This window comes from Gossypium raimondii, chromosome 5 (genome assembly GCF_025698545.1).
Source record: "Gossypium raimondii isolate GPD5lz chromosome 5, ASM2569854v1, whole genome shotgun sequence".
Taxonomy (NCBI): Eukaryota; Viridiplantae; Streptophyta; class Magnoliopsida; order Malvales; family Malvaceae; genus Gossypium; species Gossypium raimondii.
In genome coordinates this window covers 30,727,678-30,752,657 of record NC_068569.1, presented here as the reverse complement: position 1 = coordinate 30,752,657, position 24,980 = coordinate 30,727,678, and the positions used below count along the sequence as shown (strand labels likewise).

At 33.3% G+C, this 24,980-nt stretch overlaps 1 long non-coding RNA gene across 2 annotated transcripts; it reads left to right on the top strand.

Annotated features, from left to right (window-relative positions):
* The first annotated feature begins 3,130 nt into the window (after positions 1-3,130).
* Positions 3,131-6,676, top strand: LOC105771114 (uncharacterized). 2 transcript variants are annotated; one of them, XR_008195917.1, is made up of 3 exons: positions 3,255-3,857; positions 3,955-4,313; positions 6,292-6,676. It is a non-coding gene; the product is annotated as an uncharacterized LOC105771114 (long non-coding RNA). The 2 variants fall into 2 exon arrangements; XR_001126401.2 differs by lacking the exon at positions 6,292-6,676 and having other exon boundaries at positions 3,131-3,857; positions 3,955-4,552.
* The last annotated feature ends 18,304 nt before the right edge of the window (positions 6,677-24,980 follow it).

Genomic DNA, 24,980 nt, shown 5'->3' with positions numbered 1-24,980 from the left:
TGAAATTAATTTGATCCAATTAAAATTGGTGCATTTGATGAATAAGTATGGCAAGCATTTGGGTCATCAACCCGTCCAAATAAGGGAGAATGAAGCCCAATTCGGCAAGGGCATTTGGGCAACTCAAAATTCACTTTTGGGATATTTATTCAAAGATCCTCACACTTGCAAAACATTCCAAAATCAAACCTCAAAAATTATCCTTGAAACCATCCACCACCTTGCTTGATTCAAGTATGAAATCATGCTTGAATCAAGCAACCAACAACCACTCCCTTCCACAATATATGGCCGGCCAAGCATGGGAGCATATCATGGGATTCAAAATGTTATTTTTAGCAAACCTACTAGCCATACCTCTAGTATAAATAGATCCTCTCATTCCACTATTCAAATATCCCTCAATCATTCTTCGTTTCATCCTTTAACACACATTCATCCATCCTCTCATTTCTCTCTAACTTTCATTCTTTTCCACCCAGCCCATTTCCCTATTTAGCTAAGTAATTCCTAGAGAAAAACTTTCTCTTGGTTGGCAATCTTAAGGAGCAGTTTGTGGAGAAGCAATCGTGAGAATTGGAGGAAGCCTCCATGATTAGCAATCACACTATCAAATAGTTTTTTCTTCCTTTTTGCTCTTCCTTAATTATTCACTATATTTGCAAATTGCTTTGTTCTTTTTTCATTAATGATGATAGCTTAATTTTGTTTAGCTAGAATGATTACATTAATTCAATAAAGTTCATTTAAATTGTGTTTATGATGTTCTGTGCCTCAACCATTCACATTTTCAATTAAACTCAATTATGCATTTCATTTATATGTGATTGATTGCATTAGAATTAGTTGAGCGATCCTAACCAGATGACGACTAATGGATGAAATAATTGAAAAGTGCATGGTTAATTTAGATCCTAACCCGATTAAATTGAATGTTCATAATAACTCGAAAGAGCTCTATTATCTTGCATAGTTTTTAGGTTTATGTGATTAAATTGTTTCAAACCTAACCTGTCCCTATTACTTCACATGAATTCTAAGAAACCCTTAGTTGAATATGATCAGTAAAATTCATGTTTTTCTAAGTAAAATATTTCGAAAGGACTTAATCTTAGTTTTAAACTCATGAAAGATCGAGTTGCCCAGAATTATTTTTCTAAAATATTGTAAGCATGATGAAAATGAACTAAGTTAAATAATGTAATTATTCTAGCCTATGCATGTTATCATTGTTAAAATCTTTTGAATTCTGCTGCTAAATCCATCTCATCCATTTTAACCATTCATTTCATTTGCATTTAGGTTAACTTACATTAGGGATCACTTTGCATCTAGTCATTTATTTTTTCCAACACTCAAAATTATTGTGTTTTTCTTACCAAATTGTTAATATTAATTTTGCAAAATATTAATTAACATATACAATCCCTGTGGAGACGATAACTCTTATACTTACTTGTTACTTGATAATGTCTGTGTACATTTCCACATACCACGCGTTACAACATGCCCTTCTCAAAATAAATTTAGGTGTGAAGGTACTGAAAAAGGAAATTCAAAAATTGCTAGATGCTGAAATGATATACCCAATTTCTAACAGTAAATGGGTTAGCCCGGTTCATGTAGTCTAAGAAAATCAGCGTGACTGTAATTAAAAATTCAGCAGGTGAACTAATTTTCACTCGGGTCCAAAATGGATAGAGAGTCTGCATAGTTTACAAGAAGTTGAATGCTTTAATTCAAAAATATCACTTTCCACGTCCTTTTATTGACAAAATGCTTGAACGCTTAGTTGGTCCTAAACGTACTGCATATAAGGTACTTGAGTATGGATTATTTTGGCCACATATTTTTCATGATGCTTACTTATTTTGTAAGACTTACGAGAGATGTCAAAATGTGGGTAATTTAAACTGAAGGAATGAAATCCCCTTACGCCTATACATGTGTGCGAATTTTTTTATGTATGGGGAATTGATTTCATGAGTCAACTCATTTCATCATTTGGTAATATTTATATAGTGCTTGTTATTGATTACGTATCTAAGTGGGTAAAAGTTAAAGCTACCCGTCATGATGATTCTAAAACTGTAGTGAAATTTCTGAAAAACTCTATTTTTTCTAAGTTTGCCACACTAAGAGCGTTGATCAACGATCAAGGAAGACATTTTTGTAACAAGATAATCGATGCACTATTGAAGAAGTATGAGGTAAAACAACAAGTGGCCACGACTTATCACCTGTAAACAAATGGTTAAGTAGAAGTTTCAAACCATAAAATTAAGTTGATTTTGGAAAAGACCGTGAAATCGAATGGGAAGGATTGGAGCTTACGACTAAATTATGCATTGTGGGCATACCACACTGCTTACAAAGGACTCATAGGCATGTCACCTTACCGGCTCATATTTAGTAAACTATATCATTTTCCAATGGAGCTAGAACATAAGGCATATTGGGCTGTCAAACAATACAACATGGAGTTCGATGCCACATGTGACTATTAAAAATTACACATTTAAGAGCTCGAAGAAATCTGGCGTGATACATATGAAAATGCTCAAGTTTAGAAAGACAAAACCAATACGTCTCATGAATAGAAGATATCTCATAAACAATTTTTAGTTGGACAGAAGGTGTTGCTTTACGATCCCACCCTAAGTATTTTTGCAAGTAAACTTTGAACCAAATGGCTAAGTCCATTATTACTCAGTTGTTTCCTCACGGTGCAGTAGAAATTAAGAGTAAAGAGTCCAAAAAATGCTTTAAGGTCAATGAGCAAAGGTTGAAACCTTTTTACAAGAACTTCCAAGTGCATGTGGTGGAAGAATTAATTCTCGAGGAGCCAAACAAATAAATTTTTAGGTCGGTAAGTTAACGATGTTAAACTAAAGCACTTTTTGGGAGGCAACCCATATTTATTTTAATTTATTTAATTAAGAATTCAGTTTAATTTAGGTTGAAAATAATAATAAGATTTTCGGTTAATCCATTTTAATGTGTTGTTTTCTAGAAACGTTGGTGGAGGCTGTCATTTTTCATCCAAAAATAGGATTTTTATTGTGGCATAGACATGCAATGTTTAGTGCTAGTATTCTTTGCCACATACCATACCTAAAACCAACCCAAATAAATAAAAAAGGAGCCCAAACAGCCAAATCTGGCCCAAAGAGAGAAAAGGAAAAAAGAGCCCAAAACGACCCAAATTAAAAAAAAACCCAAATTGGTTAAAAAAAAGATTCACGAAACACAAGCCCCCTATTTCTCCTTTATGTCTTCTTCTTTTCCTTCATCATACCTAAAATAAACCCTAAAATTTCATTAAAAACCTCATTTTCTTCACACTGCCGTCGCCACCACATTTGGCTGTCGTTCTCCTCCCCCTTCACCTCCCTAACCATCGTCGCTTCTTCATGCCCAAATATCACCATTCATCATCCTCAAAACACTAAACCACCGCACTTACAACCATAAACGACGTTGCCCTTCAACCCCACATACAACCACACCAATACGCCGCCCTTCAACCTACACCACAATGCTTCAAATGTTGTTTTGTCGCTTCAAAAAACCAACACCGACACTGCCTAAAAATACCGCAAATCGCCGCTCCCCTAAGCCTTTAGCCGTCGTTGTGCCTAGCGCAACCACCAGCCACAGCCACTATAGCCATGGTTCGAACTAGAAATGAAGCGATCGACAATTTTCTGGCTTCTCTTAATCGAGGTCACAACTGATTTTCAACATCGCCCATCATCGACATTGATGACGAAGATTTAGAACCGTCTCCACCGTTATCGATACAAGCTATTGGACTGAGTCAACATCGTTGTCGAAGGAGCTCAACATCAGACGAGGTAAAAAATCCACGAATTAGTTCAGACGCTTCTGACGGAGTAAGGTTTGACGCCCTGAATTTCCAACTGATTTTTTCATTGCTAACATATCAAACAGGACGTTCAAATGGAACCAACACCTCTGATGCACAAAACCTTTGAATCAACACGAACAATCCCCTATGCATCGAACAAAATTAGCCATTGTATGTGCTCGACAACAACCGTCATACCAACCAAGTGAAGAGCCAGTATGAACTCTAGGTAGCAGTACTGAAGCTGCTAGTATGTTGAGTCCGCCAAATAGTTTATTCGAAGAAGAGTATCAGCCACCTAGATATAATAGGTGCGACCATGGAGGGCGCACCGACACAAAGCTGTCGGAGGCGAGACTTCGAGGATTTCTGAATTGTACATTCCCAGAACATCGCACTAGATATGACGAAATTCGACATCGTCCAATCCTAGTCTGTGAGAGTATATCTCTTTTGACCCTCGATATAATTAATTTGCATGATGATGTATTTAATTATTTCAATGTTATTGGTTGGACATCTTAAGCGAATATTAAATGTGTTGCATTCTATGAACTTGTATATGAATTTTTATGCAACATTTAGTTTCGATCTAAATGTCATGAGGGTTATTGAAACCCAGGACATTGTCAGCTTTCGATTGCTTGGTAATACATTTAAAATGTTAGTTTCAGATTTAAACATAGCCATGGGTTCGCTAACCCTGACGATGCTCAATCCGATTCATACCATACTGCTTTACTTGACATTCCTAGCGAATTTGTTGCTGATGTTGGTTATTCAGCTTTGACTAACTCTATATTCTACCCTTACAATTCTAAGACCTCTAAAACCTCACTAGTGCATGAACCGCCGCTAAGATCCATTCATAGATTTCTTGCTTTTAGTTATTCGAGTCATATCAAAACTTTGTCTATCCTAACAAAGACGAAATTATTATTCTTATGGTGTATGCACTCTGATTATAGGGTCAATTTAGGATATTTGTTTGCGTGTGATTTCCGTGTTGTTTTACGAGCTTACATACCACTCATTTTCAACCCATATATCACGCATTTAGCCATACAAATTTTTCCATCCAGAATTGATTTCCTATCTCTTTCATGTACATATGTTATAGATTGTTTAGATGAATATTGTTTAGATCCAATGGGATTACTTACTGGCATCCCTACTACATTTTATTTTGTTCCCCCAAGTACATGAACAATTCACAACAACAGAATTTTTCGTCGACGACACAATCAAACTCTTAGGGAGTAAGAGGAGCAGCTCCCTTCTGCTATGGAGGAATGACTAAGCTGTATTGAGGCTCACCTAAACACAATAGGGTCTCAAATCTCAAATATCCTCACTATATTACAAAATGACCACATCCACCACCCTCCGCCAAATTAAGACGAGGAGTACACTTAACCCTTCTCTTTATTATTCTTTTAAAAGTGCACATTGAGGGAAGTGTGGGCTAAGTAGGGGGGATTCGTAGTACATGCCATGTTATTACTTGTTCTTCATTACATATGTTAATTCTTTTAATGAGATTATTCTTTGATTTTTTTTGAAATTGAATATTCAAATCCTATTATTTAATTCAAATAATTGGGTAATTCATGAATAACTGCTTATTGTTTAATTTGACTGCTAAGTGTTTTGTAGAATTGAAAATATTGTGGCTAAGTCAATATTTCATGAAAATTGTTAGCTCTTTAAACTTACTTAATAAAAGTACTCAAGTTTCATATAAGTAATTTTATCTTCTATAAAAAACAATTGAAATAGTAAAATATATATACACACTCCGCTAATGGCTTAGTTATGAGTGAAGATTTCAGAAATGTGACCAAATTGAGTAATCGGGATGAGCTGCTTGGGTTATCATCTCATTTCGCATAAAAATATTTGAGTGATGAAGTGAAACTTACAACACTCCGCTAACCGAGCTGCCATGAGTAAGGAAAAATAATCTGTTTGAGAGACGTGTCAAATTGAGTAACCGGGGTGATGTGCTTTGGTTGTCATCTCATTTTATGTAAAAAGATTCAACCACATCCTAAACTTGTTGAAAAACTGATTGAGAACTATCACCTTGCAAGTTTGATTAACCTTTAATTTAGTGAAGTAGTTGATTTTTGCATAATGTTAGAATTTTATAAAATGCTTGTTGGTTAAACCTAGCAACTGCTTATTCATGCTTCATTTAAAATGTTTGCATTATGCTTGGTTGTGGAAGGAGACTTGATTTTGGAAGTTTTTTTTTGAATGATTCTAGTATGGGAATACACAACATGTTTGAGGACAAGCATCGGCTAAGTAGGGGGATTTGATAAGTAGCTAATTTTGTGTGTTCAATGTACTTATTTTTGGTCAAATTTTGAATAAAATGATACTAAGCTTGTAATTTATTGTTTAAATTTTATCAGGATGCAATTCTAATGCAGAAGTTCAAAAAATCAAGCAATTTGGGCTAACTTGGAACAAAAATTAAGAAAAAGGGGCCAAATTGAAAAGTTGCAAAATTGGTGGCTGATGGAAAAAGTCAGACTTTGATTTCGTCAAATCCTATAATTAGAAAAATATTTGATTTTTTATTGGTTGTTAAACATAATTTTAGGAGGAAGTCATGCTAAAATTAGCGTTTGAGAGGTGTATAAAAGCCTTGTAATTTTAGCTTGGAGACATAGAGTCTTAAGTCGTGAATACAAAATAGTTCTTTTGTTTCTTATATCTGTAGGTAGTCAAGTATTTTTCCAATTCCTTTATTTTTCTTATTTTTGTACAATTTCTCTTTAATTTCCATCTCTTTTTCACCTATCAACATTACATTTAAATTCATTCTCATAATCCTATAAAGCATGATTAATCTCATGCTCAATTAATGCCCATTTAGCTTTAGATCGGTCATCGTTCTGGTTGAGAATCATGAGAAATGAATCTGCACTAAAACCTTACAACATAGTATTCATTATCTTTTTGGAATATGGGATAGTCACATTTATCCCTCAAAATTAATCCAATTTCAGCTCAAAGTGCACGTTTGAAGGAAATTGTTTTGGCATATAGTTGGGAAAGCGAGTTGGTCGTTTATCATTTTCGAGTTCTCGCAAACAAATTGGTGTGTCTAGTTGGAAAAAGCTAGTTGGATTCGGTCAAGGCAGTTAGTGATTGAATGTAAATGATCCACATGGTTGAAGCTGTTAATTTGAGTTGGTCTCTTCTAGGTCGCAAGGATGTCGAGATCTTAAATTGCGGACGCATGTTATATGGTTAGATAATTAGTAAGGGCTGGTTTGTAGGTCGTACCGGAACCAACTACATAAGGAAGAGTTTGCCGTTGAGGCGTCCTTGATCGCTATAACCAGCTTATCGTTTGGAAGGAAAAATCCATTTTCAACGATCCATTTGAGTTTGGAGTGTACCGAGGCTAAGGTTAAGCATTCACATATTTGATTTACCAATTTAATTCAATTTACTTAATTTTATGTTGCAATTATAATTCACATATTCGAGTTGGAAAAAGCCTCAGTACACTTTGAACTCGAATCAATTATTGAAAGTGGATTTTTCCTTCCAAATGATAAGTTGGTTATAGCAATCAAGGACTCCTCAACTGGCAACTCTTCCTTCTGTAGTTGGTTCCAGTAAGACCTACAAACCAACCCTTACCGGTTATCTATCCACAAACATGCGTCCGCAATTTAAGATCTCGATAACCTTGTGACAGAGAAGAACCTAACTTAAATTAACAACCTCAACCGCGTGAGTTGTTTAAATTTGATCGCTAACTCTCTTGACGGAATCAAACTAGCTTTTTTCAACTGGAGGCACCAATTTGTTCGTAAGAACTCAAATACGACAGATGACCAACTCGCTCTCCCAATTGTATGCCAAAACAATTTCCTCCTAACGTGCACTTTGAGCTGAAATTGGATTAACTTTAAGGGACGAATGTGGCTATCCCATATTCTGGAGAAATAATGAATACCGTGTTGTAAGGTTTTAGTGTAGATTCATTTCTCGTGATCTTCGATCGTAACAATGACCTGTCTAAAGCTAAATGGGCATTAGTTGAGCATGAGATTAATCATGCTTTGTAGGATTATAAGAATGAATTTTAATGTAATGTTGATAGGTGAAAAAGAGAGGGGACTTAAAGAGCAATTGTAAAAAAAGGAAAAATAAAGGAATTGGAAGAATATTAGACAAGCTACAGACGTAAGAAAGGAAAGAATTATTTTGTATTCAAGGCTTAACACTCTGTGTCTCCAAGCTGAAATTACAAGGCTTTTATACACCTTTCAAAAGCTAATTTTAGCATGACTTCCTTAGAAAATTATGTTTAACAACCAACAAAAAAAATATATTTCTAATTATAGGATTTGAAAAAAAATCAAAATCTGAATTTTTTTTCATCAGTCACCAATTTTGCAACTTTTCAATTTGACCCATTTTCTTGCTTTTTGTTCCAATTTAGCTTAATTTGTTTGATGTTGTGAACTTCGATATTCCAATTGCTTGCTGATAAAAATTAAATAAGAAATCACAAGCTTAGTAGCATTCTATTCAAGATTTGACCAAAAATGAATGCATTAAACACACAAAATTAGCTTGCTATCAAGGTGTCACCCCCATGAGTGATGCATAATACAAAATAAAGTTGTCATCTCACAATAGCAACAACATTCTGACGTAGTCCTTCAAATAAGTCTTCCTTCAGTCAGTAAGCTTGAGAAGGAAAAAGGTCACAGAGTAAGCTCTTAATAACTTATTGACTTCCAATGAGATGATAAATAAAGATGCTATTAGTAAAATTGAATCTTTCAAAGGGTTTGCACATTTTCACGGAGTATGCTTAATGGCGTATATAAAACTTAGACAGAGCCAGTATGCCAACTTACTTATAACATGGGTGTATACTGTACACCAACTTACTTATAACTCAGAAAATCCAATTTCATGCCAGCCACGTACCTAGATTTCAGTGTCAGATACATAACATATGGTCTAATTCATATACATTCTCCCCCTTAACTCCTTATATCATTTCTTTAGTAAAGCTTGTTTTATCGTGATCTGCCAATCCTGTTTGCAATATATCTTCTCTACCGGAGGCTACACAAACATATCTCCTCATCTCCATTTCCACATATCAGTTCATATTAGAAGCAGGTGGTAGTGGCTTAAACATGAAAAATCACTCATACTTCATATCGTCCACATACTGAACTCAACTAACAATTCTAGAAAACCACTATCCACACATACACTTTGCATCCTTTACTGAGAAAGAATACTTACCTTTCATAAAAAAATAAACTAAAGAAAACCACAAAACATGAAAGTAAGAAGGAACTCACCAGAAAATTTAGCAAAATCTACAAGGCAAGTCCTTTGCCTTTATCGCTAGGACATTCAATAGCTTCTTGATTTAAAAAAAAGGATAATTAAACATATTAGATTACTGATCTATCAAATCTGAACATGCATGCAATAATCAACAACACTTCATACATAAACAGGAAGTTTCCTTCGTTACACCCCATTCTAACATATATGCATGCAGAACTAAAAACATGTAAATAACTTTAAGGTTAAACTAGGGTCAATCAATAATTACCAGTGAACTAGTACAAACATATAAGTTAGCTAAATACAACGAACCTAACTTCGAAGTACTTTACTGGACTTAGGTTTTCAAAGAGTTTAAAGAAATTAAAGAAGAAAGAAGAAAACAAATAAGACAGAAAGACTTTCCGAGAGCCCACTGCTAGCCTTATATACTTAAGCACAGAGACAAAGATTAATGGAAGAATCAGATCCACTAACACTTTTGATTCCCGTGATTAAGCGCACTTATCAAAATTTAAGTATTTTCATCTATAGTAGCTTAGTCCCATTATAATTAGATCTCAACATAACTAACTAGATTACCTTACTAAAATAATAAACAAATCTAAACAACTGCGAAGTTGATGAGTTCACCAGAGCATCCAGGGTGGCATATTCTTAAAATAAGGATCTGCCAAACCATAGATCCCACCAAAGCAAAAAGTTTGCCAACTGGCACAATACACACAATTATATACTTAGCTGAAAGAAACACTTACTTATTCTTATATATACTATTTAACCAACTATAAGCCAAACAGTAATCAGATACAAAAACTTCGCCGGGCGGGCTGTTACATTGCTTATTGAGCATGGCAAGAGTAAAACAATGCAAATCACAAAAGCCCATTCCACTGACTTCTTAGGTACACAAAACCTTTCCCAAGCGGCCTACTTAATCTCTTTTGCGCCAATACCAACAAAACACCATCAAAATGAAATCATCAATTTTTAGAGCTAATCACAAAAATTATGAGCTAGCAAGAAAACACTCATATAGTAATCCAAAATAGCTTGCGTATAGTCTTGAGCACCACCTCTTTACCCGACTTAGAAAGTAACTTATTTTTCGAATTCAATAATCTCTTACATGATCGCTTTTTGACAAAACAAATTTTTTTGGCTTATTACGACCAACAAGTGAAGGGAGCCCCGAATATTGCCTATGATCAATCGGATTAGTCACACCTAAACTAACCATAATAGATTTTTGAATAGATGACGGTGTGTTATAACTAAATGCAATACCTAATTTTTGAAAGTTAATCGCTTGTCCTGAGGTAGACTCTTAAACCACAAGCACAGCCTTAACAACATTGCATTGAACATCAGTGGCACGAAAAAACAAATAGCTGCTAGCTACAAACAGGAAATGGGAGACTCTAGGCCCTCATTGAAAAACATAATTCCCATGAATTGCCCCACTTAAATTTGCTTAATGAAGTAGAAAGCTAAGTCCCTCAGTATAAAGTATAAAAAGATGGGAAGAAAACAAATCACCCTGCATCAGACCTTGTTTGAAAATGATTGGCCTTATCTCCCCCAATTCAAAGAAACTAAATAACACACAGTAGTCACACAAAGCATCACCTAGTTTATCCAAACAACATAAAAACCCATCTTGCGCATGATAAATTATAAAAAGTTTCAGTCAACCCGATCATAAGCTTTACTTAAATCTATATTTAGTGCTATTTCCCCCACTTTCTGTCTCTTATTATTCTGCATGTGATGGATAACCTCGAAAGCAATCAAAATGTTGTTTGTAACAAACCTGCCTGACATAGAGGTTGACTGCATAAGGGATATAATATCTTGCAAAACATGTTTTAGTTGATTGGTAAGTACCTTAGTAACAATTTTATAAATGATGTTACACAACACAATTGGTTGCAAATCCTACATCCGGTTAGGCCTGTCTTTCTTTGGAATAAGAAGTAGAAGAGTATCATTAAAACCAGGTGGAAACTGACCTTTAGTGAGCTAACTACTAAATTGACTAAAAATATGAGTGCCAACAATGAACCAACATTGCTAGAAGAAAGTTGGATTCATCCCATCTAGACCAGGAGCCTTATCTAGGTGCATTTTCGTCACCGCTGCTTTGAACTCCCCCTCAGTAAACAGAGCAACCAAAGTTGCATTTTGGGAATTGGACACATAGAGAGGGAAGCTCGAGAAACTATAGAAATCAGCCCTATAGAGTTTGAATAAGGATGAGTAAAATAATCCAAAACAATCTAACACTTACCAACATTATCAGAGCAAGGGCGACTCTAGGTGTCATAGAGTATTGAAATATGAGTAGTACGTTATCTCTGGGAAGCTTGCGCATGAAAAAACTTAGTGTTCACCTCCCCATGCTTAATCCAAAACAACTTAGAACACTTCTTCCAATAGACTGCCTGTTGTACAAGTAACTGGTTAAGCTCCCCCTAAAGCTCGTCCAATGAATGTCCACGTCCACGAAAATATTGTACCGAAGAAATTTGCCTCTTGATCTGCCGAATTTGTGGTTGAAGTTACCAACCTGTGAAGCTTGCCATTCAGATAACCGAACACTAAAATATTTCAACTTATCAAAAACCTAAGCTGATGAGCAAATTGCCCAACTAAAGGAAACAACAATAGCAAAATCCTCCTTAGCAAGCTGTCCTTTGATCAAAATAAGCATAAACTGAATGAGAGTTTGAAAGAATAAAAAATCTTTTGATTTATAAATAATATAACCATTTATTTTAATTCTTTTTTTGAGTTCGGCTGCGAGGTTTGAATATTAAGTATGAATCATAGTTCAAATACTTTGTGATCCATTTCATATATTCCATGCTCCAGATACTAGAATGACTAATCGACGGGATAAAACTATCTCGATCAAGATGACACCCATTTTTTGTACTATCAATAGGATCAATTATATCAAGTCACACACTCATATTCCAAAAATACAAAAATAAATAAATTTTGCGGACGAAATACCAAAATAGAATGGGGCTAAAAAATTTGAGAACTAAAAGTTTCATTTTTTTGTATTGAAAAGCGAGGATTCGTGATTCTTGTGAATTTAATTCATTGAAATTCCATCTAGTAAAATGGAAGAATTATAAATGATCTCCAAAATATTAGATAAGAATATCGCAAATAAAGCGATTGCAACACCCATTAAAGGAATAGTTCCCTATCCAGGGGCTACCTTACCATGTTCTGGATTCAATGGTTTCAAACAATCACCTACAATAGTTCGTCTTGGACCAGATCTAGAACTATCGTCAATGGTTTGTGTAGCCATAAATTTTATTTTGTATTCAGTGAGATCTGTTGACTTTGTATATCATTTTGCTGTAAATAAACAATTTTATTATAGACCCATTGTAAATTTGAAATTATATAATAATGGAAATAACAACCTTAGTCGCCATCTCTATATCTGGTTTATTTGTAAAATTTACTAGGTAGGTATTTTTAATACCAACGTTCAGGATGAGACAACGAAGCCTGGATTATGATCAGAAGTGGCACTTACAAAATTATAGAGCTTAAAGTAAGGAAACAGTTCCATCGATAAAAAAAAATGAAATACGAATTGTAATATAAAAAATTTTCTGTTTCAATCTTCCTAAGTTTTGATCACTTTTGTATAGGAAAAAAAGTTTTATGTTTATCCAAGTAATAGCATATCCCCATATGCTGGCTTAAAGGGAGGAAATGTTTTATTATGCCCACAATGTGTAAATAAATATCTTATTGCGAGGGATTTTAACATTATATTCTAGCAGATTAGTATGTATAATAATAATAATAATAATAATAATAAATTATTGCCTTTAAAGTTGTTACATTTGATCATGATTCTTTGTCTGTCATTAAAATTATAAGGTGGGGCCAGTCTGATTTGGCCCACCATTAGCTGACTAATTATTGAAGCCCCTTTCATCAATAATTTTGATACTTAATATGAAACTAATTTGTAAATTGCTCTTATAAAGAGTTAAATGCTAAGTAAGAGAGGATAATGTGATTGAATTCTGAATTACGAAAAAATATTTAATATTTTTACCTATATCCTTGCATTTGCATCTCAATTCTATTCTTAAACTACGATTGTTTTTGGAAACCAGTATCATCATAAGGCAATTAGAAACTGAGCAAAAAAAGAAAAGGCGATTAAAAGACCAACCTTCTAATTATTTTTTGAATAGATTTTGCATTTATTTTTTTCAATGAAAAATGTATGGACCAACAGCTTGTTAAAAAGCTTGCCCACTTCAAATTTTAAAATTATTATTTTACGAGGAATAAATTATATTAGAATTTCTAAAAATTATAATTTTAGGCACTAATAAAATAGTGCTAGATCATCAAATTTAAAGATAGTAATATATTATTAGACACTCATCTATATACTATATTCTCCAATTTAATTTACTTAAAATAATAAATTTTTAAATTATCAATAAACTTCTTTTCTTTTTTACAATTTTTACAATTTTATTTTTTCCTTTTATTTTTATACAAACAAATTTTAAAAAAATTAGTTTCTAGGCCGTGGATTTTTTTTTCTTTTTCCATTTTAAATTATTTTTATTTTATATTATATATTTTTAAAAGTAAAAATTATATTGCATTGAATCTTCAAGAATAAAATTGTGTAAAAATAAATTAGAGTTGGAGAGTTAGTTGAATATGGATGGGTGTATAATAATAATTTCATATCTTTAAAATTTAATGATTTGACAAAATTTTATTGGTGTCTAAAAACCTATTTTTAGTATCATCCTAATCTAAATTATTCCCATAATATATTATTCAAGAATGAAATTTGTTTTTCAACTATGCAATATTTTATTCATGGCTTAATTAAGCAAATATGTCGATTTTAGAAGGAAATTAGGATTTTAGACGATTCTTTCCTGAAATTTAGGAAATAGTATTTTATAAATAAAACATTAAAAAATCAATATAATTTTATAAAAATTCATAGAAAATCATAAAATGTACATATTTTTAATGATTTTTTATTGATTTGTTAATGGTTTTATATATAAAATGTTTGTTTTTTTCCACATGGCACCATCTTGGTGTGCCACAAGGTAAAAATAGCCTGGAAAAAATCAGCATACTTGGCTTTGTAACCTTGATCGTTAACTTTAACGGTCAAAGGACTTAATTGATTGTAATTCTAATGTTAAAGGGCTCAAATGAGTGAAATAAAAAAAAATTTAGGTGGCTTAATTGAGACCTTATTCTTGGTAAAAGAAAGAAGTGTAGCCAAATAAACAATAGCAGCGATGTTCATGCTTGAAATTCTATTGTTGTGTATTTAGTGTAGATTGTATTATATGTAGTCAATAATTGTGAATTGTATGGTTCAATAATAAAATTTCCAATATCTTCATTGAGGATTAAATTGCAAAATTCAATAAATTTAAAGGGAGTCTTACTGGAATTATACATATTGATATCAAAGGGTAAAGCAAAAGTAATTTAATTTATAGCTGAAGAGTCTACTATTTATTAGCAACACTTGTCATGAAGAGAAGTCTATAGATTGCCATACTCATTACCTATTTCCATTCAATAAGAATGTTAAGATTTCTTAGAGAAAGAAAAGACATTGATCAACTCATGAATTCGATTGCAAGAAGATGTTAAAAAGGCTAAAAGGAAATACCAAAAAATCGAGGAAGTTGTCGAGGATTGGCTATTGAAGGCTGAAAAGGCTTGCAAGATGCACAAAGTCTTGAAATTAAAAAGCAAGCAAATCGAAAGTATTGTAATTTCTATCATAATTTGTATTGGGGATATCAGTTATGTAAGGAGATGTATGAGAAAACTTTCTTTATCACTCAACTTATTGAGACTTCAAAATTCGATCAAGTTGGTCATCATGTTGCTCTTCCTTGCCTCGAATTCTTCCCACCTATTTATGTCACTGTTTCAAAATCTTCAACTTTTGCTTTGAATGAGATCATGGAAGCATTGAAAGATTTTATAAAAAGAGTGGGCAAGACAACCTTAGTCCATGCAGCGGGTAATAAAATCAAAGAATCACAACTTTTCAATGATGTTTCATTGGCTATCATGTCCGAGACTCCGGATGTTGGCGAAATTCAAGATACAATTGCAGACTCTTTGGATATAAAATTTGAGAGGAGAAATTGACGAGGAAAAGCTAAGGAATTATGGGTTGAATTGAAAACGAAAAAAAAATTCCTTATTATTCTTGACGATGTTTGCTACGAACTCAACCTAATCGATATAGGAATTTTGTTTGGTGAAAATCACGAAGGATGTAAAATTATTTTAACGACATAGAATAAACAAGTACGTGAGACCATGGAATGTCAAGTTATGATTTTTCTCGATCTTATGGATGAAGAAGAAGCATGGAATCTATTCAAATTGCATGTAGGGCTTGATAATGCTTCTCCCGACATTGTTGAAGTGGCTATGAAGTTGTCGAATAATGCAAAAAGTATGCCCTTTGCTATCGTAACATTAGCAAAAGCTTTGAGCTTTAAATCTCTTAGTGGATGGGAATTAGTGCTCTCTAAACTTAAGAGTTCCAAATGAAAGGACACTGAATGTCTTCCGGAAGAGGGTAAGAAATTGCTTACTCAATTACTTGGATTTGATAATAGTTGAGTTACAATCAATTACTTAGACAATAGAGTTGGATTATTAATTTAATTATTTACTTGTGATTCAATTTAATTCACTTGAGAAGACAACACCCAATAAATTGGGATTAAAATAATTTGTATCATAGTCTTCTTTCTATCATGTTTTGAGTAGGGATACACTAACAAGATCTGGTTGTACTCTACTTTTTTTATACAATATCAATGCAAGTTTTTTTTAAATTTAAATGCTGAAACTCTATTCCAACATAATTGCAACCAAATTCAAAATATATGTAGAATATAATTAATTAAGTCCGTTGAAATCTATCAAACCAATTGGGTATAATAATTGTAACCAAAGTGCCATATGTTTGATAGAAGTAAAACATTGTTCCATTCACACTACAACAAAACTCTTATTTATGAAATTGCTAAAGGTTCGATACTTCTTTTCATCATGGTATAAGGAAAACAGTGTATCAAGCCTTATCATGACACGAACAAGGCACAAGGGAACTAAGAAGGCAACTTTACCATTATAACATCTTAACAAAAGAACATGCTTACCATTTTGAATAGGATTTCTACTGGAATAAATCAGGCTTATTCGCTTCTGTATAGAATTTTAGATAATTGCAGTTAGTAGCTTCAAATAACTAAGCTTTGGGCACAAAAAATAACAAGTTCAGAGAAAAAAATAAAACAGAAAACTTTTCAAATCCTTTTACTTTTAGGCAAGGATCACTTGAACAAACATCTAAAATAGAATAAAAAAGAATTTTTTTTTGGAGTTGTGAAAGAAGTTGTACCTTTAATTGAACTCGCTTCTCTTTATTGTCAATCGAGGATAGTCGACAACTCTCAAGCCACTTTGCGAAATACGGTGTACAACTCCATCGTCTCCATTAAAGACTTGTGCAAGTTGAAGACAACCTCTTATCTCAATCCTTTATAATTCAGAAAGACCCTGAGCCAAAGCAATTGGAAAAACATATTCTAGAACCGAGCATCCTTCTATCTTCAGAGTCTTTAAGCTTGGCAAGCACAGTGAACTTTCTGTTGTTATGTTTGAAAATATTTCTTCATGAACTTCCATATCTCCGATTATTTCCTCCAATTCCTCATAGTGGCGTATTACTAGTGCTTCTAAGTGTACTAAACTTGGAGCCAGACAAGATGAGAAGAGACATTTCAACTTATCACAACTTTTTTTAAGCGTAGTTCTCATAAAATTTGAAGGCTTATAGGTTGGGTAGGCATTCTCATATATGCTTTAAATTAGGCAAAGAGCATAGAGAGAACAATTCCAATTTCGAGACAAGTGTTGCATGATTTTCTACATTGTTTGTTTGAAATATCACTTTCAAACTTTTGCAATCCTCAATTAACACACTTCTAAGGTTTTGCAAAATCATAGCAACTTGCACATTCTATCCTAATGCATCAGTCAAGCATATGATTTTCCTTGTCCATGACTTCGACTACTTGGAGAAACTCAACATTCCAAAGTAACTCTGATATTACCTTTAATAGAAACCCTGCCGTGAATGTCAATAATCTTGAGCACCTTGTTTTGATATATCGAGTAAGCATTGTGTTTATGGCTATATCATATCCTAGTAATCTTGGAAACACAAAGCCTTCAAGAAAATCTAGACAAGGTGTCTCTATTGAAAATACATTCAGTCTGATCAAGGAATTTAGCTCCGAGATAAAATCGATGCTTGTCTCAGAAGTAGAAGGATATAACTTAAATAGGTATAGCTCCTTTAGCTGGACTAACCTTTGGAAATTAGGAGTTATCGTTGAAAAAATAAAACATTTGCGTAGATCCAATATTATTAAATTCTCTAATTCCTTTAATTTATTTATAGGTTTAAAGTAACTACAACAACACAAACTAAGAATCTCAACTCCTTTTAGCTTTGTTAGCATCGAGATGGCCATAACCTCTATGAACTCTTCTACTTGTAAAACTCGTAGATCTGGGAGAGAGCTAAGAACATTTAAGGAGAATAGATTGCTGGAACCAGATGCTCTCCTAATATACAAGACTTTACAATCTAAGCGTACAATCGGTGTCTTACTATCCTAGTTGTCAAGAAACAAAATCTTAAGACCACTGTTTTCTTTCGATGCAATTCATCGAGCCATATCAAGAACCACATCATGTAATGATACATACCTGGTAAGACAAACATATAGATTTAAGTTGCTTCGATGCATTGGATGGTCAACTAATAAAAAAGAATATTTGAAGTCTAGCACACTAACATTCTTATATATTTCAACAATCTAAAAATTGAATAACGTAAAACACAGAACGTACCATCTTTCATCTCCTAATAATAAATGATGTTTGTATTCTGATAAGAACCTCATGCTTTCAGCTTCAGCCGATAATCTTTCTTCTAATAACAAATCGAAATCTTTGAGATTGATAATTGACTCATGCACTTCGAACCAAACCTTTTTAATTAAGAATGCTTTGGGATACAACCTCAAACCCCAATCACATCGAACCAATAACTCCATATTAATTAAGAAATATTTAGGGAATAAACCATACAACAAAAACAATTTCTTCGACTTGCTCCCCAAATTGTTGTAGCTCATCTCAAGGCTCATGTATGCATTTTTTTTCTATCTATTTTGGGACATCCTCAATATCCATTAATTTGGAAGTACTAATTTTATTGTAGGCTAATTTCCATATGTTAAGGATTTTGCCTCTTAAAGCCCATGCTTCTGCGTAATCCATAACATTCACTTGAATCGTATGTTCACATCTAATATATTTGCATACCTTTTGTTCCCTTGTTGTCAAAATCACTTTACAACCTTTGCCATTTTAAACTAATGGAATACCAATATTTTTCAAGTCCTCATCCCCCACTGTTTCAATAGATCATCGAGAATTATGAAAAATTTCTCAGCAATCAATCTACTCCATAACTCTGCTGCTTTCCCTTGTTTGAAAGTATTCTCAAAATTCAATGTTAAGGCTTCTGCAATCTTTATTTGAATTATTTCTGTGTTTGGAGTTCCGAAAACCACGACCATTATAGCTTGGTCAAATCCTTCCACTTCATGACTGACTTTTTGACTTTATCATCCTTCAATGACTCCATTATCTCATTAAAAGCAACCCTTGAAGATTTGGCAGGTACTATATCCTTAGATGCTAAGAACTCTATGATAGGAGTTTAGACATGATGCTCGATTTTTTTTAAAGTTAGAGCTATTGATCAGCCTCTTAATGGATAGTACCTCATCCTCTATAGTCTTACCTAGTTGATACCGCCAACACAAATTAGGAAACCAACATAAACATTTTTTTATTTTCTTCTACTCTACGTTCTAAATTCTACACATTTTTAAAGGCATTTGTTGCATCAGTCAGTCAATCCTCTACACACTTCTCGATTACCTGAGTTTGAGTATGCCTTATAGTAACTTCAACAACATTTTGCACTCGAGCTTGTTCTGTGATAACATTTTTTCATTGATCATTAATGTCTTGAACAATCTTACAGAAATGAAACAAGTGAGGAACACCACTTATCATTGCCCAAATGAAACACAAGGGCACCAGCTGCCATATACAATGAAAATTCTTTTAACCACTTGACGGGCAATCGTTTCTTATTATGCACACCATACGCCTTCAAAGAATAGAACTTGTCATGTAAATGATAGATCCCATCATACTCAAAGAAATGATACATCAAATTGTCCATGATTGTCGCTGTAACAACCTGTTTTTAGTTAAATCGAAACAATGGTTTCAGAACTACAAATGTAACAGCCCGATTCTGCACTAGTCGGAACAGTGGTTTCGGGGCCACAAATCCGACGAGGAAAAATGTTATTGTCATTATATTTTTATGGTCTACAATTTCACGGAAAAATTTCGTAAGAATTTCATTCGACAATTTTGACGTTTGGGCACTCAATTTAGTCAAAAAGACTAAATTGTAAAAAGTTCAAAAGTTGAGTTCTACATGTTCTTTACGTTTTTGGAGTCCCGGTAGCTTAATTTAGCTTATTCTAGCAATAATTCATGTTAGGGTTCATATTTGGAAAAATATCCATAGGTGAAATGTGTATATTTTGCTGTTTTATGGTAGAATATGAAGCTATAAAGTATGTTAAACAACTTTTGCTAAACGATTTTAAGCGAAAACGGGTAAATTGACATAATCGGTAAAAATAATTAATGTTCAAAAGTGTGTGTTAGAGTGAGAATTTGATGTTGTCATAGAAGGGAAAAATGTTCAGCATGTCATAAAACATAAGAATAAGAGATGAAATTTAATTTCTGAGCTTGGGGACAAAAGTGTAAATATGCAAAAGTTTGGGGGCAAAACTGAAATTTTTCAAAAAGTTGGGGGAGGACTATTTTAATAAATTTGAACATTTAATGAGGTAAATTTGCTATTATAAATCAAGAAAGACGAGAAGATAATCTCAAACGTGGAAAAGAGAAGGCCGTGGAGTAAATTGCAAAATTACGATATTTTGCACTGAGGTAAGTAAACATGTGAATTAATGCATTATTTTGATATTATTCAATATATGTTGAGATTTAATTGAACATAGGATAAATACTTGGTATAGATACTAAAAAATGTGGTTAAGTTGGGAAAGGTGGTAAAGTGTTGAAAAACACGGTTTTCGGTTGAACACTCGGAATAGGCCGGAGTACATTGAATATAAAGGGGGATGCTAAGCGCTAATTCCCCGAATCATTGGTGGTTGCTAAGTGCTGATTACACCGTATTTTAAATGTGAAAGGGGTTGCTATGTGCTGATTCCCCCAAGGGGTTGCTAAGTGCTGATTCCCTGACTCATTGGTGGTTGCTAAGTGCTGATTCCATCGTATCTTAAATGTGAAAGGGGTTGCTAAGTGCTGATTCCTTGAATCACTGGTGGTTGCTAAGTGATGAATCCACCGATAACGGGAGCATTCCGAGTGTTCAACAGGGAAAATAAAAAAGGTGAATATATATATAAGGTGGACGAGAATATGTGAGGGATATTGGGTTTGATAGTTAATCAACCCATGTGTGAGGTGGAAGGAAACATCAAACCTACAAAAGAGAAAATTTAAATACAAAACTGTTGTGAACAACAACAGTTGGGAAAATTTGAAAAATCACTATAAATTGTGGAAAATGAATTAAAAGTTGAGTAATATATGAAATTGAAGATTAATGAGTCTATTTTCATGTTAAAGAAAAATGGGAAGCAAAAGAGTTGTATATTTGGGGATATTTGAATTTTATTGAGATAGGGTTGAACTGATTTCGAAATCCCCTGTTCCAACTTTGGAAAATCACCAAAAATTGTAAAAAAATAAATATGGCTTGGAATTTACATGCTTGGATTCCTTAATGAGTATATTTTTAAGATAAAGAAACGAGAACATTGTTTGAATTTTTTACAGGGAGATAAGTAAATTTTAGTAAGGAGAGGTTAGAACTGTCAGGTAGTGAAACAGGGGAGGGTTTAAAGAATAAACTGTACTAATTTGCTAAACTAAAAATTCTGAAAATTTTATTGTGGAAAGGTATATGAGTCTAGTTTTGGGGAAAATTAACAAAACTTAATTTGGATCCCTGCAGCTCTAGATAAAAATAAATTTGCGACTGTGATGCAGAAAAATAGCTTGCTGGAAATTGAGCAAACAATGAAATTTATGTGTGATAAAAATTATGTCAGTATGTAATCTTGTGAAAAAGTTATTTACTTGTCATCTGTTTACTTACTAAGCTATATGCTTACTCGTTTGTATTTTCCCCTGATTATAGTGACATCAGCCAGTTCGGAACTTGGACTAAGTCAGGAAATCATCCATACTATCATCAACTTTTTGAGTATTTTGGCAATCAACACTTTTGAAACATGGCATGTATAGATGACTTTATGTAATGTGGTATAAATATGTATATATAGTATTGTTCGGTTTAATAGGTTGGTGTATATTAATGGATAAATTGTGTATACACATATATATCTGCAATTGGTTGAAATGCTGAAATCGTTTGAAATTGTGTTTTGAAAACTTGCAGGGAGTTTTATGTAAAAATAAGTAGAAATGCTGTCGAAATTTTTTTATAAAAAAAATTAGTAATACCTCATACTCTATTTCGTTAAGGAATACGGGTAAGGGGTGTTACAACAAATCCAATGAGTGAATATTTATTTTTATTATTATTTTAATATCTATGGTATGTTAGTAGTGTCATAGAAAAATTTTGTTAAGAAATTTTGACGTTTGCATGCTTAATTAAGTAAAAGATATTAAATCGTAAAAGTTGCAAAAGTGGAGTTCTAGTAACTAAAGGTATCAAATAGCTATGAAACTTTAAAATAAGAGGACTTAGATGGTAAATAGACCATTTATATATTTAGTGGACATTCACGGATTGGTTTTATTGAAATTATTAAAGTTTTTAAAGGTTATTTTGGTAAATAGGTAAATTAAGGTCAAAAATTAAACAAAATCAAATTTCTTTATTTGTTCATCTTCTCCACCTATTTTTCTAAGGGAAGAACACCATTTTTAGGGCATTTTCATTTGACTACATCTCATTGCTTGCATGGTACGATTTTTTATCCTATTTTTATTGAAATCTATGTTTTTGAAGTCGTTGTAGCTTAATCTATCTAGCACAGGAACTAATTTGCAAAACTGTTAAAGGATTAGGGTTTTTCCATGAAAATGTTGTATGAGTTTTGAAGTTTAATGAAAGATTATAAGTCGTTGTTAAATAAACAAGTTTTGTAAATTAATTTTTGATAAAATTATCATTTAGGGACTTAATTATAGAAGTAGTAAAATATCATGGTAAAATTGTGAAATAATGTCTTGTATAGGTTGATATAAGTCCCTATATATTATGGCTAACATGAAATGTGGTTGAATTTACATAAATGTCAATTTACGAGCTTAAGGACTAAATTATATAGAAGTCAAAATATTAGGAAGTGTGAATTTTGGACCAAACTAAATAGTATGAGTATTAAATAGATTGTATTTGCTTATTTAGATTAAGGCAAACCTCGTAAGGATCTAGATTGAGGAAAAGCTAAAGCCTCAGATTAGTTGATATTATTTTGACATCTTTGTAATCGAGGTAAGTTTGTATATTTAAATAACATTGTAATGTTATTTTGATATATATGTTATTGTGTTATTTATCATGTAAATGAATGATGGAAATCCAAGTTTCAGGTGCTGGTCCTTAATGTCCTACCGATGGTTGAGTTCTGACATTTGTTGCGGGTACTCGTCAACTTGTGTGAGCGGCATTGTGTAGCTTACATTCCAACCTTCAGGTTGTGTGAACAGACCCATTTTATGGCTCGAGTGAGCAACGGTTTAAAGTAAAAGGAATGATTTTGACCATATATTTAGCACACTTTGTGTGAGTTTTCCTGCGTATCGGATATTATTCTAAGTGGTTCAACGGGTATGAAAAGGGAACGAACGGTAAATGTGCCAATGGCTATGTTATGAACCTATGGAAAGATATGAAATGATAGTGATCTATGAATGTATATTTATGATTATGTTTATGGAAAGAATGAATTCAATGGCATTACGTTCATGTGAATTTACCTTACCATGTGATAATTCAAGTGAACTATGTGTTAATGCACTAACAATTGTTGTTGATGATGCTTAGGCTTGTGCCAAACTATTGGTTGGATTGTATCTTGTTTAATTTTAATGTTATACCATGAAATGGTAAGTTATGTTCATGTTTAACGAACTTACTAAGCATTATGTGCTTACTTGGTTTCCTTTCCTATGTTTTATAGATTATCAGAAGCTCGCCGAACACCTATCACACTATCCAGTGAATATATCGATAGATTTTAATGTTTTGGCTAATGTTATAATGAGACGTATAGGTGGGCTTATGTTTAAAGTTTGAGTTGAATGCTAAGTGTTGATTTTGGCATGTATATATATATTGGTTGCTTGGTACCATTTGGAAATGGTTGATTTGTGTCACTTATATGATTTTGATGGATGTGAGTAATGGTCCAAATGGTTAATTTATATTGACATGGTATAGGTCAAGAATGGCATGTTTTGAGATGGAAATAAGTTAGTTGTGTATGGTAGATGTATGACCAAATATGCATAAGTTTTGATGTGTTAAATGATTTGTGAATGATGTGCCTTATTGGCATGTTGGTTGTGTGGATTAATGGTTTAGTGAATTGATCATTTTATGCATGTTTTAGCTATGTTTTGATGCCTTGGTCATATGTGCAAGTTGTGTTTAGGTACATGTTTGAAGTGGGTGAAGGAAATGAGTTGATTTTGGCCAATTTCTTGTCCATGCAACCTAAGGCACGGGTGTGTGTCTCAGCCATCTTTGACACACGGTCACGTGACATGACCATGTGCCCCTGTAGGTTTTTAAAGGTTACATTTCGAGGATTACATGGCCTGGCACATAGGCGTGTGGCTTGGCTGTGTGAACCAGGTTAGAGAGTTACACGGGCACGAACACGGGCTGGGACTTTGTCGTGTGTCCCTACTTCTAATGACCACACGGTCTGAGACACGAGCGTGTGTCTCAAATGTATGAGTCACACGTCTTGGCCACACGACCGTGTGACCCCTGTAGTATGATTTTTTCTATCTTTTTCCATGAAGTTCTAAATGTTTTTGATTTAGTCCCGAATTGTTTCTAAAGTGTTTATAAGGCCTCGAGGGTTCAAAAAAAAGGGACGTTATGCATGTGTTTGAATGAAATATGGTATGTTTTATAAATGATTGTAATCAAATCTTTTAAGTTAAAATTTTTTGGTAATGCTCTATAACCCTATTTTAGCGATGGATACGGGTTAGGAGTGTTACATTTAATGATATCAGAACTACGATTTAGTCGGTTCTCGGACTGAATGTAGCGTATATGAAGTTTAGAAACACATGCCATTATATAACCTGTGATAGTGTGAAATCTCCTGAATTTAATAAGATTTGTTTCATTTGCATTCCGAGAACTTCTTATCTCATTCAGAAGATTTGACAGGAAGCTCATAGTAGAAGCTTGTCTATTCACCCTGGTAGCAAT